Source organism: Accipiter gentilis, chromosome 18, assembly GCF_929443795.1.
Source record: "Accipiter gentilis chromosome 18, bAccGen1.1, whole genome shotgun sequence".
In the NCBI taxonomy this organism is placed as follows: domain Eukaryota; kingdom Metazoa; phylum Chordata; class Aves; order Accipitriformes; family Accipitridae; genus Astur; species Astur gentilis.
In genome coordinates, this window is record NC_064897.1 from 23,121,369 (window position 1) to 23,138,479 (window position 17,111).

Consider the following 17,111-nt stretch of genomic DNA (forward strand, 5'->3'; position numbering starts at 1 on the left):
ATGTCACTTAGCGGGAGATGTAGAGGCAGCAAGAAAGCAAAGGAGGCGACTCCTGGTCTAGAAGCTCTCGGCCCCATTTTGCTCCCACTAAAGTTACTCAGGGTTAAACCAGAGGACATCAGAGGCTGCCACATCAGGCTCCAGCATGTTCAATTAACAGCACTAATTCCGTGATATGGAAAGCTATTTATCTACCCCCATTTGCCTTTTAAACAGGACTCTTCTCTGCCGACTTGATGCCAGTCTTCATGTTCCAACACGTTGTTGACTACTACCAACGCTGCGTTTGATTTTCACTGGGCTCTTCTTGTCAGCCAGTGTCACATACATCGAAGTGTTCTCAGTTCCCTGTTGCTGGTACACCTAGTTTCATCAGCTCAGGTTATGAATACAAATGTGATATATATTATTCATATTGCTTTCGAATTCTAAGCCGTATTCAACTTTACACTAAGGACCGTATGCTACACTCTGCAGGCTCTACCCAGTCCCTGTCCATAGGGTGGTATGCAAGTGAGTACAGAAGTGAGGACACAACTTTTCCCTAACTACATTAAAACCAAAAATCAGCCAAGCTAATCCAGCCTTATTTTACATTCAGCTTGCAAGCAATACATTATTCCCTTTTCAAAAATTTGCTCTTCACAAGAATAAGCACAGTCAGGTGGACTTTAGTCAATGTTCTGGTAAGTTAGGTACACACGAAAAGGCATACGGCACCTTTTAAAATAATTTTTCAGTGAATTGGGTCCAGTTTATCAAAAGTATAATCACAGAGTTTGCAGCCGATAAGATTTGTAGTTCGCTTACAAAATTCATCTTTTCATGTATGTTAATTACTGAAATACTGAGAAGAGAAATATGTCTAACAGTGCTTTGCTAATGAGCTAGAACTGTTTTTTTCTTTAATGTTTCAATCTCTAATCCTAAATCCTGCATGAAATGTGCATGCAGATGGTTCTATATACCTTAAAAAAAAAAACAAACCTGAATATATTTGAAATAACTTAGTTGTAGACAACTTCTCTAGATGAGAGTATGGAAAACAAACATGTTTCTTCTAAACAATGGATTACCACACATATTTAATCCCGCTCTTGTCTGCACTAACATAAATCAGGACAATAACTAAAGCCAATAGCATGACATGGGGTCAAACCAGTTTGAAATCTGAATGAAGACCACACACTTTTTGTCCTTTAGAAACACTCATACCATTTTGCTGTTGCTTCTCCTAACTAGGTTTCACTTTCTGGTTTTCATACCACCATTAGACTAAAACACATATATTTACGGATTTAAATTGAAATGAAACAAAAATAAATTCAGTTAAATGGTACTCTCCAAGGGTAAGTTGGACAATTTATAAGCTCTCTAATGCCTTTTCCTTTAATGATATAGAGGATTATTAAAATAGTAATTTTGATGTAGATTTCAAATTGAAAATTGCCATTATAAAAATTCCTGATCTGGTTCATTTTTCACTGCATGGTGAGCCTAGAGAGCTTTCTCAGCTTGACCAAGGCATCAGGGGAACAGTTCCTTCAGTCTCTGACAGCAAAACAAGATTGTCATTGACTCAGCAGAAGGGACACCATCCTAAAGCTCACAGAATTCAGTGGATCAATGGCGATTTGGACCTGGGGTGGGTGAAAAAGGAAAAGAGTGATTCCAGCAATAGTTCATTGCCAGAAGGCAACAGAATTACAAGCCAGGGAAAGCAGCTCTCCATCCTGGACTCACTAACATCTAAAAATCCCTGGATAATACTGTATTTTGGGGTCACAAGGCAATGCATTAATACTACATAATTAAATGCATTTCAGGTATTTTAACACGTTTTGCTGCAGTGGCATTTTCTTCCCTTTTTTTCCTGTATACTTTTCCCTTAGATGTCTAAATTCAAGTGAAAAATGCTAATGGAAAACATTCAGTTGTGGTGCAATGTGTTTCCCTGTTTCATTCGAAATGCCATGGAGAACTTGATTTAGACTTTTTCCTCGTTACATTTTCTGAGTTTTTTTTCTATTTAGCTTTATGCTTCGTTTCACGTTTTCTTCCATTTTGTTTTAAATATTGGAGCTCATATCTCGCTCTGTTTGTGTCACACAGATTCCTTCTGCAGCCTCAGACAGGAGTTTATCATGCCCTTCACCTGCTCATAGTTGATTTTAAACAGTAGCTTTGTCCTCTTCAGTTTAAGATCCTTAAAATCAAAGGCTACTAGTTAGAAGAGCCTACATTTGAAGTGCCTTGAAGTCTTTGGTTTTCCTTTCATTTCTGTGGGCCTTGGATCAGCCTGTACAGTCCCCTTTGTTCATTTATAACCACAAAGAGGAGATTCTCTTTCATTTATCAGAACCGTAGCCACTCAGATAAAAAAGACGGGTTTTTTATAAGTGATGTTACAGAGTTACAGTTATTTAATGACCTTATAAGCTAAAGGCCCATTACGTGTCTCCTTTTAGACCCCTGCCAAGGATCTGAGCAGGACTAGCCTACGCACGGAGACCGGGCTGGTCTAAGCAAGCTGAAGCCGCGTCCGCAGAAGACCCAGACTCGTGGGAGCGTGTCGCCAGAGCGAAGCCAAGCACGAGCCCAAGGTGGCTTGCCAAAGCCGGTGGGGTAAATCAGGAGCCAGGCTTGGCCCCACGCGCCTGTGCTGGAATCTGAGCTGTCACTGCCACATGGAGCCAGGATTGACTTATTAAGAGTTTGACGAGAGGCACTTGGTATTCTGCGAGGAAGGCGGCCTTTGCGTGTGCGTTGGGAATGAAGGAGTTATGGCGTTTCTATGGGTCCTGCGAGCCTTTTATTTCATTCAGCTCTCCGCTGCTGCACAGCGTGAACTGACTGAGCCCCAGAAGAGGTTAACGAGCACAACAGCCATCATTTGTGAGGAGTGGGAAAGAGCCATGTGCTGCACCAGCTTCTTTTCAAGGCTCCTGATTTTTTTTTGTCTTCACACTGGCACAAGGGCAAGCACCCAGCATAGCTTGTCTTGAGGAGCTTGGCAGCACTCTCCTCTCCTGGCAAACCTGATGAAGCCAAATAAAGTAATCTGTGCATTGTCTATTCCTTCGCTTGCGTGACTTTTAAGTTGGGGGGAAAAAAAACGACTCAGGGAGGGGGCGGGAAATAAGACTTGTGGATTTGGGGCCCCGTTACCATTCATACTATAAGCTTGGGACAAACTAACTGAAATTGTCTATTGAAATCCCATGTATTAAGTAGAAATTATTTTTTTGAGACCTCTCCCTCTCCCCCCCATCCTCCTCCCCTCTTTTCTGAAGCCATCATTGCACAGATTTATTCTATTCAGCCCTCACATTAGCAGATGTGAATGAGGGAATCTGACTGAGCCTGTCAAGGCAAAGAAAGCCATGAAAGAAGAGAGAGAAGAAACATTACACAACTATAATGGCAGCCACAATGGAAATATGCTGGCGTGAAAACAATTAATGCAATCGGTGCTCTAAGTTCACGGCTTACCCCAAAACCAAGCAGCCCCTGGAAGCACAAAGCTCGTCGCAGCGCAGGGACAAACTCCGAACCACTGAGGAAAGCACAAGTAAAAAAGGCTTTGCTGTGCATACAAAGCGGCTCCGGGAAGGGGCTTTAGCAAGTGACTTCTCTGCCGTAAGCCTCTGCGGCGGCTGCCACATGCCGGAGCCCCGCTCGGGGACCAGAAGGCAGCGGAGGTAACGTACGGCAAAGCTTCGCCTCGCCGACACGCGTGAACCCTCGCAACCGCAGCACCGGGTGCGAGAGCCGGCCCCGACGGCCTTCCTCTCCTCCGCCTGTCCGAGCATCCAAACTCTTCTTCCCAATGGAGCAAAAGGCCAAAATCCTGAAAAGGTTTGCAAATCAATAGCCATGGGGAGAGAAGGAAGGGGAAGGTCAGCTGAAATGTTTTCTTTTGATCGCCTCAAGTCCTCCAAACCAGAAAAATTAAAATTTTCATCCAGGAAACGTTGAAATAGGCAGTTGCAAGGATTTGTCCTTTCCTGAAAACAGGCTTTGTTATAACTAAATACTAACTCACAGGAAAGGAGAAAGAACATTTTCTGGAGGTATCTAACTAGCTCCGTTACAAGTACACCCATCTATGTCTGACTTCAGATGTGCCTCATAGCACTTGAGTCAAACGGGACTAGTAGTACAGTACAACATTTGCACAGCAGAAGTGCCATTTTCCCAAATTTCACGCCACTAATCACCCATGGTAACAGAAGCAATAATTGGACTAAAAAAGCGAAGTATTACAGAGCACACAACTCCTTACCAGCCTACATAGCAGCAGGCCTAAAACAAGACAAAAATTCATAACCTAATTTGGATATGTTTGTCTTCCAGGACTAATATAAACAAGACACAGGAAGAAAAGGGAGAGAAGTGGAAGTTTTCCCCTCTGAGGTGTTACAGTGTAGGAAGAGAGATGAAGAGAGACCTTCCGCTGATGTCATCGATCAGACGCGTGACCATCTAAATCACTAACCAGCTCCTGGACCTCAAGAGGAGACATCAGGCATGCCAGGGGAGGAGTTGCTAAGGCTCCCTCTGAGCACTACCAAAGATTTCGCCCACCCATCTCCTCCATTTCCAGAAGCACCCTGAGAGAGGAATGAATTTTACCCTTTGAGGCGCCCTGATTTAATGGCTTCTCCACAGCCTCAAATTCAGGGGCTTTCTTCGACCTGCTGCACGCTCACAGCAGCACTGTGTGAACAACCCTCACTACATCTCCCATCTGGTGTGCACACCTGTATAATTGCTCAACGGGGCATCCGACGAACTTAGCTAGTCCCTATTCCCTCTGCTCATTTCAGGATTTACTTTTAAAATACATTAGCAATCTGAATTACAGACTGAATAGATTAAAAATACGTTTTTAAAACAACTGATTTTTATCATTATTTACAAAGGAGCCCTTTTCTTTTCTAAAATTATACCTGCATATATTATGCAATAGGTTTCTAGCCGTCTCCCCACACTGTACCATTTCATTTGCATCTGGTTTAGTTTTAACACAGCAATATAAGAATGGTATACATATTGCGGTTCTATTTATAACCTATCTCCTTGTATAAATAGAAATGATCCCTCAAAACACAAAGGAGATTCATCAGGGTCTTTTTCCTTTCTTTCTTTCTTTTTAAAATCACCTCTTTCCTTTGTAGTTATAAATAAGGCTTCTTCATTTTTGTGAAGTCTAGGGTAGCTATCAGTCTCTGCTGTAAGTCACAAACTTGTTACACACTACAGTGATAAATCACTGTCAGGAGGCAGCTACTGCAGAGTTAAACAGGGCTCTGTCCCGCATTAACGAAGCAACACATAAAAGTGGACCTGCAGTATCCCACTTCACCTGAAAATCCTAAAACGCACCATTATTTTCCAGAAGTAAGAGTCCCCAGCAAGTTTTTTCTCCTTTATATTTTCCAGCGGAGATGCACATTTCCACTGAGCTCTGCAGGAGCCCAGGTGCCCCAGGGCAGCCACTGTCAGAGCGCGGATTTGGGAGATCTTGGGGGGGTTTGCTGCTTTGCTATTCCAGGTCTGGGCCAGGAAACAATCAATGAACCAGAGGGAAAGGGAGGGAGGGAGGGAGAGATGGTAGGTGACACAGAAAATCTGGCCCTAAAGAAGAAGGAGGGCAGAACAATAGTTTTACTGTTACGGAAAATAAATGAGTTTAGAGTCAGCGCAAACACACGGCGCTATCAAAAATCTCAGCTTGTTAGGAGACGGTTTGCTGACTGCCAAAAAATAAACCAGGTATCAAGTGTCGCACATCAACTTTCAAACTGAAGGCCGAGCCTCAACATCGCACGCTATGGAATTAGCTCACATCTCAAATTTTAATTTCCAAATGACAAAACTATATACACCATCCAGTTACCTTATGGCCCCCCTTCATATGCAGTCCCTAAGGCAGTACTTAAGCTATCCAAAGGAGCATATTTTCCCCACTCCTTTTTGTTCAAAATAGAGTAGACAACATAAACAAGATGTTATAAGCCCGCTATGCTAATTAGATTATTATTAGAACGCACAACTTCTAACTATTTGACGAAAAAGCAGAGAAAATGAGGAGAGTGGCAGCAAGCGGCGGTGTTTGCCAGCTCCCTATTATGACAGGGTGTAAATAGAGGTTAGGCTCATGCCTCCGTCTGCGAGGAGGTCACATCAAACCGCTTTCACCCCACAGGCAAGGTGAAAACAAGACCACACAGACAAAGAGGAATTGAGCTTCAGCTGGCATGACTGGAACCAATGCCAGTCAAAGAGTTCATTGAACAGTTCAATCATTTATCTTGACAGGATATGATTCTTTTCAGGCTCCTTCTAGCACTCAGGCACAGCCAGCTCCTTAAATACTGACACAGTATTTAATAGCTCTAATGATCCAAATGAATATTTAGTCTAGAAAATTAACTTTTGATAACAGCGGCTGATATACCCTCTTATGGCATACTGTGTTTATCAAATGTTACGGTAATTTATCACTGGGGAAAACAGAATGTTAGCTTTTATGGACAGACTCCAGTCCTCCTTTTTAAATGAAAGTTTAGAGAGGGATTTACAGTGGTCCATACCACACAGGTTGCCAGAGTATGAATTTGGTGTCCTTAATGCCAAAACACATACCGCTGTCACTTGAGAGGAAGCAACAGTGCTGCTGGACCTCCCATTCAGCAGGGTGTAAATCGTGTTTTATGCATTCATCCTGCTTAGTCTGGCTTCCAAACCTATAACTATCAGAGAATTTTCACATTCTCATGAATTACGTTATTGACGCGTTTTAATATCTCCGCACAGAAAAAACGGGGGTTTAATAAAGAAGATTCAGTCAAGGCTGAAATCAGGCAGTAGCAGGTCCCAGTTTTCTTGTAGCTTTGGTCCAGCTGAGGAATTTCCGGGTTTCACAAGAGTCGTGCTGCAAGAGGGGCCACATGGGGATAAAAGCACGTAAGTTTGCAACAGGATTTCTTCCCAGATCCATCCCGTGCTGATTCACAGCACTGTGTGGCTTTCTGTGTTTTACCGTTGATTTTAGGGGCAATGGACCCAACGCTAATTGTTTTCGTGGTCCCACCTATGACATCTCTAGGCCAACTGGACACAAAGCCAACAGCCTATTTTCCCTTTTTAACCAACTTTGGATAAATCTCTCCTTTTCTTACAACTAACTGGCTCTTTTTTCTAGCTGCTCTTGAACAGATTTTGGAAACACCTCCTTATGTCACAAATCAGTTTTTCTCCCCTTGTTCTGAAAAGATTTCAGTTACATTCAGGGGAAATTTCTCTACTCTCTGCTGCCACAAACCCACTTTTTAGGCTGCAGCGAATACAGTATTCAACCTACCTGATAAATTCAGCTTTGGCATCATTAACAGCGCTCCGATAACAACCTAAATTCAGATTATTTAAGTGAAATGTGCCATCTTGTCCAGTCATAATTCAAATATGCACCTAAGCCCAAATCTGCAAAAGGGCTCGAGCCCCAAAGTGCAGCTTGGGCAGAAGTTAAGGACCAGTCCTCACAGTCCACCCTAAACCCTCCGGTACAGCACAAAGTGCCACTCATAACTACTAGTACAACTACAGCATCTGCTCTTAAAAGATACCTAAAATCATTATTCAGTGCTTGAAGAATCCAGCCTAGCCCAATAGAGGTTGTTATCTCTGCTAATTGCCCCAACTATAAAAAATATGCATTATTTTTCTCTTCTGAAATTGTCTAGCTATGCTTTCCTCCTACATTACTGTCTTTACTATAGAGGTACTAACCAGCATTTTTGCCATTAGTTACCTCTTGGCTTTGTGTAATTAAACAGACTTAGCCTCATTAATCTCTTACAGAAAACCAGATTTTCCAAGAGCTTCATTTTAATACTAACACCTTGACATTAGTGCATTGTGGCAATTAATTTTTAACATCAATAAGAGTTAAACTTAAGTTGATGTCTGTGTGTTCATGTCAGACATCAGAATGGCCAGTGTTCATAACAGAAGCAGGCAAAATATTTAAACTAACACTTTTGGACCAATGGCTTCAATATGAAAGTTTTCATGAAAAAAATCTTAATTACGCTTCATATTCCTAAAAGAAAAAATATTTCATTAAAAATGTTCTGTTTCCCATAAATTTTACTTGGGGTTTAGAGAAATGAACAATTAAAGAGGTACCCTCTTATGAACACACTTCTTCAGCATGGCAGCATGCCCTGTCCCCTGGGCTGGTGACACATTTTGCAGCGACGAAACAATGGAAAAATAGCCAAAGAGATCAAACCCCCCATTTCCTGAATGGCTGCTCTAACAACTAGGTTGTTCAAGAGAAAACAAATATCCAGTCGTACCAGCAACGCCCCTGGCACGTGCAAACGAAAATACATATGGCATCCACGAACCACATACGTCCTGAATTTGGCGCAGACCACTGCCCACGCTACTTTGCGCTACAGGTGGGGAAGAGCTGCTCTACTCTTTGGTGGCAGGCAAGGACTACAATATCATTAGCACCGCGAATTAGTAACACAACACATACACTAATCCAGGCCCAGCAAGCATTTAGGAAGGACAGAGAGATGTGCTCACCTCTCCATCAGGTTACTCAAGACACTGAAGTGCAACAGGCTCACAAAAGGATGCTTCACCCCTTTTCAGGCTTTCTCGGCTCCTGCCAGGCTGGCAGTGTTTCCAGGCACCCACGGACCAGGAGAGCGAGGGGCTCTCCAGGGACGAAAAGTGACTGCACCAGGAATGGAGGTGCCCCGGCACGCCTGGTGCTCCTGGGGCTCTCGCCGTTCCTACCGCACAGAGAGAGGGGGCAAAGAGGCACCCAAATGCTTTGTGATCCCAGGCATCCATGTCTTCAGCTGCACTCAGCTGAGCTTTTAATTGATGTGGCCACATGGCCAAACACTTCCTAAGCATTAACTCGGTAAAGAGAATGACACCCAAACCCCTCCTGAAGTCAGCAATAGCCAGAATGAGAGACGTTTCTGAATACTTCTGTAAAGGACTCTGCATGACCAAGAGTCTAAGAGACAAAACATCTCGGTGCATCTATCACATGGAAGGCAATTACAGAAAAGCAATCCATAGCGCTTGCTGACAAATAATAATTTAGGAAATAGAGACTAAAATACACCCTACCTGGTATCGTAAACTGTAGTTTCACCAAGGGATTTTCATGGTGTTATTAAGTTTGAGAGACAAGCTTAAGTGGTTTAAATAATAGAAAGAAGAAAATACAACTTCCACAGCATTATGTCTCAAAGCACACTTCCTTCTATGTAATATATAGGGCAGCCTCACTCCAAATACATTTGAGATTTTCTATTTCACGTTCCGTAGATGATGTTTGCAGCTCTGCACAGGTATCTGATTTCCAACCAATCTAAGACATTACACCGGCGACAGCATGAGGTTGTAGCAACAAGCCAGTCAAGAAACAAATTATTCAAAAACTGCTCAAAATAATACTGTAATTCTATCTATTGTGCAACCTTTGCCTTCAAAGGATAGAGCAATATGCTGCTCACTGGACAGGCTTATCATAAAAACCAACAAAATATAGTTTAGATATTCTTACTCAACTTTAAGCAAAAATAACAAATATTTCACTTTATGATATCACTACCATATTTTTTTAGTTCTGCATGAGTGCCAAGTGACCAAACACTTTTAATTTCTCTGCCTCAAAGGGTAAAAATAAGCAGGAGTATAAGTCCGCACCAACATCTTGCTGTTGGATAAAGAAATGATAGATGAAATACAAAGTTTTTACGGCAAGACGATGACACATCTGAGGTATCTTGGCCAAGAAACTGAGATAATAGATTTTCTTATGCAGCACTTGCAAGAATAGGAATAGATGATTGAAGAATTGGGAATTCTTTCAGACAGTCTGGTCTTCCAAGGAGTGTAGATCCCCATCTCCATCAGAGCTATGCCCATTTATATGACCCAGCCATCAAGGCTGCAGAGTGCAATAGCCCTTTACAAAAGCCTCTCGGAGAAATCAAGTGCATATGGAATAAAGTTCCTCCAGTGCATTATTAACTGACCAAAAATAGGAAATAAAGTAAAGGAATACATTGCCAGTTTTTCACATTAGAGAGAAAATATTGACAGGGAAGTGAGATGCATGACTATGCTGAGAGCGTAGGTGAAGGAGTTAATAACAAGGCAATAAATCATACCATGTTACAAAAATATTTGCTGAGGTCAATTGTAAGGCCAATTGAGTGAAGAGCTGCAAAAGGATTTCACAGCAAGTCAGGGGAGACAAGCAATAAATGAAATCCTGTGTTAATCCACACACGCATGGAAAAAATAACCATGGCCCAAGGGTGGTCTTTATTTCAGTATTTGCACTCCATAAAAAGATCTGGGAGCCTTATGGCTCCCTCTCTGAAACATCAGCTCATTGTTCAACAGTAGGCAGAAAAGTATATACAATGCTAAGAATTTTAAGGAGAATTGAGAACAGAACAGAAAAAAAAACCCTGTTATATAGCAATAGAAATCTGAGGCACAAACATCTTGAATGCTGTAGGCAGCTTGGCTCATCCCATTTCCAAAGCAACAGAGGTGAACTAGAAAAGGTTTTAGCTCAGAGAAGGGCAAAACTCAGGTCAGAGGTCCAGAAAGACTCCTGTATGAGGAGAAACTGGATAAACTGTAACTCGTGTACCTGGAAAGAAGTAGCAGGGACAAAGGGTGGAGGGGTATGATACAATTCCACAAAGTCACAAAGAGACTATTAGCTATTTCTCACACCCCAGCATGCAGGGACACACAACCACAGTATCTGACAGAAGGTTTGAAATAAAAGAGAGAGGTTTTTTCATACAGCAGGCAATTGCATTGTGGAAGTCACTGCCACAAGATGCTATGAAGGCAAAAGAAAGAATATAAACAAGGTAAAAATAGCTGGTTACAGATGAAAGCCTGGAGAAGTGCTTTAAAAGCATTATTCTACATTTGGCCTGTTTTTTACACTCTTTTGCTAGACATCCAGTACTGGGCAGTGCCAGGAAGAGGACACCAGACTAAATGGGCCTTTGATTTTACATGGTGGTGTTGCTATGCTCTTGCATTTTCACAAACCTTAAGGGTTAAATTCAGAATAATGTCTTCACTCAGGAGTTTTGCCAAGAGTACAAATTTGGGCATTTTGCCTCTTAAGCACTGTGACAGGAATTAGTTAAATCCGACTTGGTAACGGACCCAGTGCTTAAAATCTTCACTGACGTCCTTGGTGCTGCCGTCCTTGGGTGCAAGACTCTCATCAGCACAGTCTTTCTTCCCCCTAGTCTTTGGTCTGGAGGTATAACACTAACTGAAGAATTCACCCTCACTCTTCTACCATATCTCCTCTTGTTACTTATCAGCAAATCTGGAAACTTTGCTCAATCATAACATTCAAGTTTCAACATGACAGATGCATCAATGGAAAAAGGCTGCAGTGCGTTGATCCTGAATTAACAGCAGTACACCCAAGTGCAACCTATAGCTGCTCTACTATTTTTGCCATAATTGTATTTCAAAAAGCTCAAATGCTGAGAACATATAAAGGCAAATCACATACAGGAAACGTGAAAATTTAAGGTTGATAATATACATCTCTTTGTGGTAAGAATTTCCAGTAAGACTCAGCTTTTACAACCAGACTCAGATGCTATTTACTCACCTAAATAATTATTAGGAGGTTTTCAAAGGAGCTCAGCACTCAGTGTGCTGAAATCTTTTGAAAACCTGGTCATAATAGTCACAATGGGAACTGAGCTCTTTTGAAAAACTAGTCAGAGCTGAGAGTGCCAAGCCAGCGAGAGCTGGATCTCAGAGAGAAAACTTGCATCATAACATCTCGTGAAATACTCAGCGGTGGTTGATGGCAACAGATGAGTTGCTACTCTACCCTCTGCTTGCAGCCTGCATCAGACGAACAACCAGTTGTGATTCTTCCATTCTATTGATTTCCCAACAGGAACCCTGGGTTCCAAAAAACCTTTTCTGAGTGGAGATATTGATTTCGAGGCATCAGCTTGATTTTCCCTCAGAACATCATTTCCACACTCTGCAGCTCCCAGGACCTCCAGACAACCTGTGCTTCCCAACTTGTGGATCCACAGAAGCCAAACCAGGGAGCAAGAAGGAAATCTATGTCTTTAAAATCATAATTCTGTAGAATTTCACCTTAATTAATGGGGACTTGGAAAGGAGGTATCAGTGGTCGTCCTAGGTCCAGCCTTCTGTAGTCCCATAAATTCTGTAGCTCTTCACACTTTCAGGTCTCTAGTTCCTTGGAGGCTTTATGCCCACGGGGTGTGTTTTAGTTGTCTAGGGCTGGTTTAGATGCCTCATGGTACCCCACATGGCTGCCAGGTGCTACTCCAGAAGGCCACAGCACTCACTAGTCCTGAACATCCAAAGAGCCACTAGATGTCTGTGTTTAGGCACCCGAATTGCTCCGAGCCTTTCTGCTCCTCAGCAGAGTTTGCGACAAGCTACTACATCTGAGTCTGACGCACCAGACAGATGCTTTATCCAGCAGGCAAGGCAGAAAAAGGGGGACATTTTCATTTTTTTCTGCAGTAAAATCTCTTCAACTCAACCTGAGAATACTTACATTCAGAGTTGGAACAAAACAAAGTTCTTCAAAATCAAAATATTTTCTCCAAGACAGAGTTTGCTTCTTACAGATTCTAGCTAAATGCTGCATAGGAAGTCTGTGAAACAGCATTTTCTGTGTTGTTCCTCTCAACCACAAACTTCTAAGAGATATGAAGACTTACCTGCCTACAATTAGACAATAAGAAAATAAGAAGGTGTACTAGCAGAAAAGACTAGAAGTTTTTAACTTCTTATCTACAAAGAAATAACTTTCTTTTGCCTTTTTTTTAAAGATAATTCTTTCAAACATTCTCTTATTGTAGAATTACAATTAAAGAAAATTCAAGAATTTCCCGTTTACCCTCTCTACACACATCATAATACCACTATTCATCTTTTCCGTTTTCAGTCTTCTATCTACTCCGCAGAGGCATTTATCACTTCCTATTTTCCTAATAATTGCCATTTTCATTCTCCAGATCCTTCCAAATCCTTCTATACCCTTCACGGGATGGCATGATCAGAACTGGACACTACAGTCAGAAGAAGGCTAAAGAGAATTTCTATCATTAAAATATTCAGGACACATATTTAATTATCTATTTGTTCTTCTCCTAGGAAGCAGAAGTCTTTCAACCTAGGAGGTCAAACCAGAAGGTAACATTTAGTTCCCCTTAGCATATTAATGCTATTGAAGAAGGTGAGTTTCATGAGGTGCCAACGGTGCTCTTCTGCCATAATGTTATTTCCCCAATTGATACCCTGAAGTTTTTACATAATTTCACATCTGCCAAAATTTAAAAACAGACAAAAAAAGCTGAAGTTTGAATTGCATTGTCCTACAGTGGTACTCCTTATCCCTAAATAAGTAACACACAACCAGTCAGCGTTTGTCATGTGTACGCTCACATGGTACAACTCACTGGGGCTGCAGGGACTTTTGGATTCTGGCTGGTCTAATGTCATTGATAACGGACGAGAAGAGAATGCTAGAGAGGGTGTGAATGTGGAAGGGTCTGTCTTTAAACTGCCATAACGTTGCTCCTGCTAAATGATATTAAAACACATTCTGCAATCGCAGAGACATAGTGCTGGGTGAGAGTCTTGTGAAAGTACCTGGCGTTGCCAGGAAAAGATACATCTGCAAAGACAAGTGATGTCACCAGGGCCGAAGAGTTAACACTGTTCCTGCTTAGAGTTTCACATCATCAGACCTGATTTCTGTTGCTTATAACCTCGGTGGATTTGAAATAACTACATTAAAGCTCCATTTACAGGTGGGTTTGGTCTTTTTTTTTTAACATTAGTCAATTGCATCTCCAAAAGGTTAAAAATAAAGCAACCAACGTTTCCATTTTTTAAATTTGAAAACAAGTCAAGCACTCAAAAACCAGAAAGATCCTACTTTATAACCCCTACATAACCTAGTTTTTCCTCTTTTCAGGTGACTACTTCACGTTAGTGTTGCTAATTGCTAAACTGAATAATCCTCTTGGGGAGGGCATTTAATTCTGGACTCTTCATACTTCTAAAGACTTGACTTGTCCATCAAAACTTTCAAAACTATAGCTTTTTTTCTTCACATTAGGTATATCCAAAACTTATCTATGTTTGTAGATAAGGACTTTGCACAGTTCTTCACAAGTGCCGTCTGTACAGAGCCTTGTATTTTCTGCCTGTTTGCTCAGCCTAATCTCATTGCCAGTAACATTGACTTTACATTTTTATGTTTATTTAGACTTTCCAGTGCGTTTAACACAAAGTATAGTCTTTTTACCATACCTTTTGCATAACTGGAAAAAATCCTTGTATGTTTATTTCATCACAGTAAGAAATCAGTAAACTTTCTAGCGAGGTTTAGTCTTCAACATACAAGGTATGAAGCAGATTCTATTATACAGCACTTCAGTAGATACTCCTGTGTATTTGAAATCACTCGGATTTTTTCCTCCGTAGTGTATATACAACACTTACGTACTCAGTGGGAGTCAGGGGAAAGGGAATAGTTCCCGGGGTGCTCAGTTCTTGAGATGCAGCGTATGTTTGTGCAGATATCTGGATGTATCCTCTCCCCTCTACCTCACGTCCTACATACTCTCTGCAACTAGATGAATGCTTCCAAACTTCTCGGTCATATACGGCAACATTTTAATATTGCCATAATCGCATTTTTGTAGATTTGTTTTAATTTTATATAGTTATTTTAATGTTTTATATATTTATTTTATTTTTTATATTATATTTTATGTGTTTATTTTATTTTATATATATTTATTTATATATATTGTATTTTTATATTTATTTCATTTTTCTATATATTTATTTTATATATATTGTAATTTTTATATTTCTTTTATTTTATATATATTTATTTTCTATTTTTGTCTATTTCTTTTTATGCCTTTCTTTACACCCACATCCTCCCAGACTATATTTAGGAACTCGGCACACCTCAATCACATAAACCTGTGTCCCCCCCTCCCAACCACCTCTCCTCTGGGTCCCAGTGGCCTTACCCACGCAGGGAGCCGCCTCCCCCACGGCTCTCTCAGGGGGTCGTGGGGACCGAGAAACCCTTCCCAGCTCCTGCTGCCTGGGGGTTTTAAAGGGCTGAGGGGGGGACTGAAGCCGTGGCTTGGGCTTTGCTGCCCTCCGGTGGTCCCACGGGGAGGGTCCAGGACTTGGAGGTGGGAACAGGCGGGTGTCCCGGGAGGGAGCGTTCGCTCCCTCCCGGGACACCCGCCTGTTCCCACCTCCAAACCCGTTGCAAAACAACCCCAAGACAGGACAATCCGGACCCCAGAGATGCCAGGTAGAAAGCCCACCCTTCTCTTTTCCCTCCCCCTGCAGGCTGCGGCGAGAAAGAGAAGGAAACTCAAGCGCTCAACTGGAGAGGGATGGAGGATGCGGGTGGAGAAACCATGTTTTTATTCTTTAGCGTGAAGTTGTACTGGAGCCGTCCTCGCCCCGGGTGTCGCTTTTGGAGGCACTGACACACGAAAGGTGGACAAACTCAGGACGAGGGGAAATGGCCCCAAGTTGCGCCAGGGAAGGGTTAGGTTGGACGTTTGAAAAAATTTTCTTTACTGAAAGGGTTGTCAGGCATTGGAACAGACTGCCCAGGGAGGTGGTGGGGTCACCATCCCTGGAGATGTTCAAAAAACGTGTAGACGAGGCACTTCAGGACATGGTTTAGTGGGCACGGTGGCGTTGGGTGACGGTTGGACTTGGTGATCTTAAAGGTCTTTTCCAACCTAAACGATTCCATGATTCTAACTACAGAACGAAGACGTAGCCAAGGCAGAAGGGAGAGCGGCTTGTCGGCATCTTTAAGCAACCGAGCCAAAAACGCAGCCTGAGCTTCCTCCTCCCCAGTCCAGCTCTATTTCTTAGGGCAGTGGTTGGCAACCTTTGCTGGCCCGTGGCCAGCTAACACACGCCAGGCAGCACCGCACTTGGTTCTTCCCAGCAATATCGGATGTCCCCGTGGGCAACTTGTTGCCCTTGGGTCATGGCTTCGTGATTACCGTGCTGCATACCTACGCTGTGTTACCCCTCTAGCATAGCACATAACAGATCCTTTTAGCCCAACGTGAACCACAGCAAGTTCCCGTATCGTAAGGAGGAAGACAATGAAAGATAACATTGTGTTATTCTATTTGTAGAAATTATGCCAGCTTGTCTTCTGCATTATTTTCTTTCTCAAACAAGTTTTGAGATGGCTTTTCCTAGACAAGATAATTGGCTGAAATCAATTCACTATAACTGTAAACAGGCACATTTGGATAATGTTATTAAGGCTGCATTTAAAAGGAAGGAAAAAAAAAAAACGGAGCAAAGGTTGATTGCTCCACATGATTATCTGCAATTCAGTTCTATTCCTAGTAAATTATTAACGATATTAAGCTAACTTTGTTTAAGTCTGACTAGTCAAAACAAAAGCATTACTATGAAAGCATACAAGCTCTACAAAGGCCAAAATTATAGCAAACTCTCTGCATTGTCTAGAACAAGGAAGGAAGTCAGCAGGTAATAACACCGCAGTAATAACACAGCCTCTGCTGCTTCCCCCGACTCCACAAGCTCCCTTACTTTATAGTGCCTCAGGTTTCCAAACGTCCCCAGTCCTACCACGGCCAACCATGAAGATCTGAAATGTGTGTGCCGCTCTCCGTCCCGCTTCTCTACTATGGGGCTGGAGAAATCAATGTAATGTTTACAGCACCAGAAATCCATGTTCTACATCCCTCTGTCGATCCCAAATCCTGGAATCTCAGGGGTTTCCTGGTATTTTGGCCTTAATGCGCCGCAGCCATAGCAGAACTGCAGAAGGACAAGACACATATACAAACAACCCCAGCCTCCTTCCTGCCTGGACGTTTATAAACTGCAAAATATGTTTGCTTGAGAATTGCCATCAAGATCCATTTGAGCCACCTTCTCATCCTGTGTGAGCCCATTATTTGTTCCTAGTTTCCAAT